This window comes from Diadema antillarum, unplaced genomic scaffold (genome assembly GCF_040938485.1).
Source record: "Diadema antillarum isolate AM-2024a unplaced genomic scaffold, OU_Dant_1.0 seq00001071_RagTag, whole genome shotgun sequence".
Taxonomy (NCBI): Eukaryota; Metazoa; Echinodermata; class Echinoidea; order Diadematoida; family Diadematidae; genus Diadema; species Diadema antillarum.
The window spans coordinates 344,407-351,064 of record NW_027271896.1 but is presented as its reverse complement, the minus strand read 5'-3'; the positions used below and the strand labels follow the sequence as shown (position 1 = coordinate 351,064).

Below are 6,658 nucleotides of genomic sequence, written 5' to 3'. Positions count from 1 at the left end.
TTGCAATCCATGTGCGTTGTGCAAAAAGTACACTTTTATCATCTAAAGAAAGCAGAGCTGTTAATTCCAGATGTTGCATTTGCAAGCAGTTACAACACAGTGAATTCAGGTAAAGAAATAAAACAGTTGAATAAAAGGTATACATGTACATTACAAAACCTTCATGGTTAGTTTCCACATGCATAGAAGGAAACAAAATGGCCACAATACTTTCCAGCTACATGTATATGCAAATGAATGAAAATACTTCATAAATTAAAGATTAATATCTAGAGACCTTCAAAAAAGAAGGATCATTAACAAGTAATCAAAGCACAGTACACAAATATTGGTAGGATTTCCGTGAACACATCTTTACATGGCTAATGTTTACATACTATAATTGTAAAGGTTAGTATCCTCACCTGTTACATAACAGAAGGAAAAGAAGGATACCAAGTTTGCTGAAACTGCAATAAAATAAATAATCAACACCACTAATACACACACACATGCAAATTGTGACAAGCAAAAAAGGAAAAAGGACCCCCCCTCCTTCCTCTAACAGCATCCAATTAACCCAAAGTATGGGGATATGTCTATTCCATCGATATAGGGATGGCATTTGTAACTAGAATCACATTGCACGAGATATGATAGAAGAGAGAGGAACACTCAGAGATAATAGTAGGATAGCATAGGCAGGATAGGAGAGGCATAAAACAGGAAGGTACAGGAATTGTCCAGCTTTATACAGAAAGCTTGAATGATACCACTGTATTACAGTGTAATTCTCAGTGCTGGCTCAAGGCTAAAATTCATCTTCCACCCAAAACATCAAAATGCAGCTTATATTCATAAGCAAGAATGACAAGAAAACCAAACTACTCTACCTGCAAGAATTTCTATAACAACCTCGAGGATGATAGTACTGTACAAAGTGTCAGCATACAAAACAATACATTTTTTTAAGTGTTTTAGTCATTTAGGCAGAGGATGATACACAATGCAAAGCAGATACAAGTATTAACTCATCACGATACAAGTAGCCACAGGGTTGTAACTCTACAGTGATTTCTTTAAAATCATTCAATGAAGTGTTCTTCACAATACAATATTACCTGACAGTATACTACACTGATTTTATGAAGACTGTTTCAGACTGTAGTTGATTGCCCTGGACAAAGGTTTCATCATGGATGCATCTGTAGAACTGAGTGAAGTTGTAGCGATTCATTCCACGAAGACAGCTGAAGAAGGTGCCTCAGTCATGCAGAATACCTGGGGGAAAACAACAACAACAACAAAAGTGTTACACTCTCCTCTGTATAGTGATGCAAAAATGTACAATAGATCATACATTTATTGAGAAGATTAATTTCTGGGAGGAAGGAAAACACCAAATTGAACATTTCTATGGGTTGCACTTTCCTGACAAATCACAAGTACAACACACTCTACACACCCTCTTAAGCTTAAATTTGATTGTAGGGTAACAATCTCAAAACAATGCTATACTACATGTACAATGTAATTCTAGAACTTTAATAGACCATACACTCTACACTGAAAATTTGAAAAAGCTCTGCCATCTGGATGAAATATATGCCAATGAAGAACAGGTGAAGTCAAAATTACTTGTGAGGGCCATCAACCCTCTCCATGAAAAAGGTCATACTGATCATGTACCGAGTTTTCACATTCAATGCAAAAATGCAGATTAACCTTGAACTGGGAACAACTGTTGATTGAGAGAAGAGAGATGACCAGTCCAGTCGTATACTAGTACTGGGACAAACGTCTTGTCCAGGATCATCCTCCTTTTACGTTGATGCAGTGACTGCATCAGCAATTCGGTACAGCGTATTTGGCCCAGTATACACTGGACTCCTGTTATAATGAGGTCCTCAGGGCCTACAGTTTTCTTTTGTTTTATCAAAGTTTTGTTGCAACCAAACAAGTAAACAGTAAAGCAACTAATGTAGAGCCAATAACATTATGGCCTCAATTTCAATTTTGTTGTAACGTTATTTATCAGAACAGGAGTGCACTGTGTGTATGTATAAAGACTGATGCATTAAAGAGTTCCATAAATAATACATCTGAACATACAATGCAAAGAAAAAAAAATGAGACACAGCAGTCTCGTGATCAACTCACAGTATTGTTCTTTGGCAGATCCAGTACAGGTCAGTTGCAGGTTAGGTGGCAGCGACATATGGCAGCAGACTTTTCCGGACTTTGCGAAATGTTGGCAAGGTTTCTTTCTTCCTTGGCGTTGTAGTGTTGCGATTCCTGCGTTAAATCTATTAAGCACATGTACAAAAGTAAACCGAATACATGGTATGTCATCTTTGATAATCCAACTAAAAAACAACAGTAATGTAGAGCTGTGCAAGAAAGAATTGGATGCTATATACATGGCCACAGGAACCAGGGGGACTCGGGCCCCTAATTTTTCGGCACAATACAAAGGAAAACATTATAATTGTCCCCACTTCGGGTCCCCATCCCCCCCCCCCAACTTTCTTTACCCGAAAGTGTGTAAGTGGCACTAGAAAGAAATACATGTAGATAAAAACCTGGAAGTGTGAGCACCATAGGGATCTGTTTTTGCGCTGAATACTTTTTTGTTTTGTTTTGTTTTGTTTTTTGCTTGTAAGCTGAAACCTGGAAGTGTCACCAGAAGTTGCATTCAAGGCCTTTTTTTTTTACTTGTTAGCTCATGAAACTAGGAAGTGCCCCCCCCCCACTTTTGAAAACCTTCCGCCAACAGTGATACAAAGACTCTGCATGGCATACTGCAATTAATCTTTCAAGATTAACCATTCGATCTTTTCAACTCTTACAGATAATTAATGCTGCATTTGCAACATTCATAAGAAAACAGTTTTTATATCAAAGGGAGCAAAAGTGCATTTTCCTGGCCTGAAGAGAAAACTCACCTTTGCCTTGGTGTCACAAGTAGAGAAGAAGCTTTGACATCAGGTTTCATACCGAGAATACTCCCAGGGAGTAGGATGCAGTTCAGCGCAGCATAGTCCATAATGAAACAAACAACATCCTTCATTTGCTGTAAGGACAAGGATGCTTCAAACACCTTTGACCTGAAGAAAGAAAGAAAGAAAGGGGAAAAAGAAAGAAAATTGCAATGGTAACACAGAAATTTGAATTTATATTGAACTGTTCATGTGCAGTAGGCCCTATAACAAATCTGCAGGTAACAGTGCCGTCAATGCGATACAAAGCATAAGGGTCTGAGTAACGTACATTTGTTGTACCGGTACGGGTACCAATTGTAACCTCAAATTTACCACCACCCACCAGTTTAATATGTAGATGAATGATGTCTGCACAGCGCATGGTGATGTCAATAGGCTACTAAGTATTATATAGATTGCTCACACTTAATACAATGTACTAGTCTGCTACATGACGTACAACGCTGCTGGCAACTTGTATTTTCACTTCGAAATCAGTATAATTATGATCGACTGTTGTTCACCATGTCCATAGATATAAAGTTTGGGCCATAAAGTTTATACATGTACTGTAGATCTACTTGAAATATCTTTTTTTTTTTTCTTTTTTGATAATCAGTACCGGTATCATCAGCTTCACACCCTTGCCACACTGACACAGCTAAACCTTTTAGTCTAGCTAGTCGGCCACTATATACCGTGCAAGAAACTTTATTATACCAGTATAGGATTTTACTGTACTCAGTCTGCACTACTGTGGTACTTGGTACTGACTGCGGCACTGTGCAACCAAACCCAAGTAAGAAGGAATTTCTTTCACACTGATGATTACTAGCTGTACCTCCTCTGCCTTAGTACAGTTTGATGCACATTCTCTCATTCAGTGTTTCAATCACCGGTATCCGTATCATGTGTGTCACCGCCGACCGCGACTCTCACACAGCTTATCATGCAGACTGTATCAGGGGCATGCAGATATGACTAGTGACAGTGCGCGATCGAGTCTTAGTCCCATACACAGTTGTACACTGTGGCCCGAACGCTTCGAGTTCGGGCAGGTCGCAGCAGTTAATAGCCTACTGACTCTGTAGACTGTCTCATATAAGCGCATGCAATAGAAGACGAAACAGTATCACAAATCACTATACATTAAACTACCATTAAATTAAACAATGCAAACTATTTTGCCTTATTTGAATTTCTTGTCGATAGTCTCACTCAGAATGCGTGAGACTTGGTAACTCTGCTAAATGGCAGTAGCAAGCAGTAGTAACCGTAAAGAGGCCCGTATTACTTCCCATTCATAGGTCATATGATTTTGCATGTACAGTGTATTAATACACGCGTGAACGTGGTACTGGTAACAAAGAACGGCACGACAAACGATTGAAATTAAATAGGCCTATTACCGAAGAATTGAAGGATCTAGCCGTACAGAAGCAACCCAAATATGTCATGATTTACAAAGTGATCATTTACTCACCTTAGTCTTGTATAAATCAGCAAGTCTTGCAACGAAAAAGCCCCGCTTCAATGCAATTGCACGGGAGTTCTAGAACGAAATGGAAGTGAACTGTCGCGACGCTTTGCTTTGTGACACGTATACACATACTGTACAGTAGCTAGCTCGCTGTATGCCTCGATCGTCTTCTCTGATGTGAGTGATTGGTTAATTTCCGGGATTGGCGTAATAGTCTTTGCTCACGTACTGTTTATGAAACTGGCACGAACAAAAAAATGCTATTTCATTTTATCAAACACCAACAAACATCTTTATATTGATTGATTTGCAATCTTAAAGATGAACATCATCCACAATTCAAATCACTACTGATACTGCATTACAAATCATAACATGTTTGAACGCAACACTATGATCTAGGTTTTTGTAGCAGACTAACTCTTCTATTTGGAGACGTTCAAAAATTAAACTTTCTCAAAGGTGAACCCCATTCGGAGTAAATAGCACCCATAGAAGTTAAATATTCAACCCTAGTCCATGCAAGGGTGCATTGGGTCAAATTCAACCCCAAATTGAACCCTGATTTCTTAGTGTGTACAGGCACTCAGCGCACTCATTCGCTCACTTACATGACTTACAAGCACTGTCTTTCAACTTTGACTGCAGTATGCATTATGACGTTCACCATGTTTTCTTCTACAAGAAAAAAAGAAAGGACGCGACTTAGGAAGAAGGAAAATTCTAAAAACAAAGCATGGCACATGCATGCATTGCCAACGAGCCTATAAAAATCTTGATTTAAAAAAAATGCAATTGTTATGACATCGTTTCTAAGAAACACTTCCTGTTTAATGTTTGTTAGACTAGAAAGGACGAAAAGAAAGGAAATAAATGCAGACAGGATGGAAGAACACAGCAAAGCATGAGAGAACGCCAAGAAAAAGAAGGAATTTGGAATGGAGTTAAATACACGAAATCACAGAGTTCTGAACCTAAAATTGAGAAAACCGATGTACACTTGTATCACTTTTGTTTTCCTTCAGATAACTTTTCATTGAGTAAGTGGGGAAATTCTCGAAGTTTCAGCCTAATAACGTCTTGTATGACTATACACTGACTATACTTCGTTATATGACCAGAAATGAATTTTTGCCTTATTTTAGAATGAAATATACACAGCACATGATATTCAACAGTCTTAGCTGTTGTCTCGGAAGTTACCAAAACTATCTCATTTATAAGATTACAGACTGAAGTATATAGGACTTGTGTTTCTCGTATGCTCGTGTCATATTTCACTTTAATATTCGTCCGTCATCACTTCTCAATCACGCTCCTCTGCTCTCACATCAGCCAGGGTTCCTGGGGAAAGTAGAAACCGTCACCATCGTTGTAGACAGGCAGATTGGAACTGAGCTGATTTTTTTTTCTTTGATATTAGTTGTTCAAAATGTGTTGACTTTTACTTTCTATGGTGGCTATCCAGTTGACATAATCCAAAGTCATTATTTTGGCAAGTCTGATAGTATAATTATTCTATATGAGGGGATGCCTGTCTGTGAAATAGGCCACGTTTGTAATTCATCTAATATGAATTTAAAAATGATAAAGAGTCTGTCCGCCACTTCCTGTGGGCCCTCGTATTGCTGTAAATAGGGTTTGTTTTTATGTCTTCTTCGTATATGAATTATTAGCAGAAGTAGGGACAAGAAGTAGGGATGATATCACCTTTTCCCTTTCATCTTGTTTTTTCCTAATTATTCAAGTATCATTCTCATCATTGCCATTGTTTCCTGCAGTTTAGTGATAAGAACATCATTATTATCACTGTCAGAGCAAGCAAACTTCAACAAATCCCCTCCCAAAAAAAGGGGGATGGCGGGCAGCAAACTACCTTGGTCTATGATACAATAGTACATTATGATGACGGATTATTGTCGGTAATTTCGCACACAGAAGTATGTTGTCGTCTGCCTTACAAGTTGTCTTAAAGAAAATCCTATAGTAAAGTCATAGTAATATTGTTCATAGTAGAGTTAGTTACTCACAGTAGCCTCGTGTTGTCGATTTGCACTGATATCTATACATTGAGTCTTGTAGCAGTACGTTTTTCTTTTATGTTTTGAATTATAATCTGATGGTTTTAAAGTGTGTTTTTTGTCAAGTGATATGTATTGTAGTTGGTTTTGTTGTAAAATATTAGAAATATTCAATTCAATTCAATTCGATTCCATTC

At 38.0% G+C, this 6,658-nt stretch overlaps 1 long non-coding RNA gene across 1 annotated transcript; it reads right to left on the bottom strand.

Moving 5' to 3' along the window:
* Positions 1–1,110: 1,110 nt before the first annotated feature.
* Positions 1,111–3,341, bottom strand: LOC139743350 (uncharacterized). The gene is made up of 3 exons (XR_011711751.1): positions 2,925–3,341; positions 2,140–2,285; positions 1,111–1,260 (listed from the first exon to the last, which is right to left on the bottom strand). It is a non-coding gene; the product is annotated as an uncharacterized lncRNA (long non-coding RNA).
* Between the last annotated feature and the right edge of the window lie 3,317 nt (positions 3,342–6,658).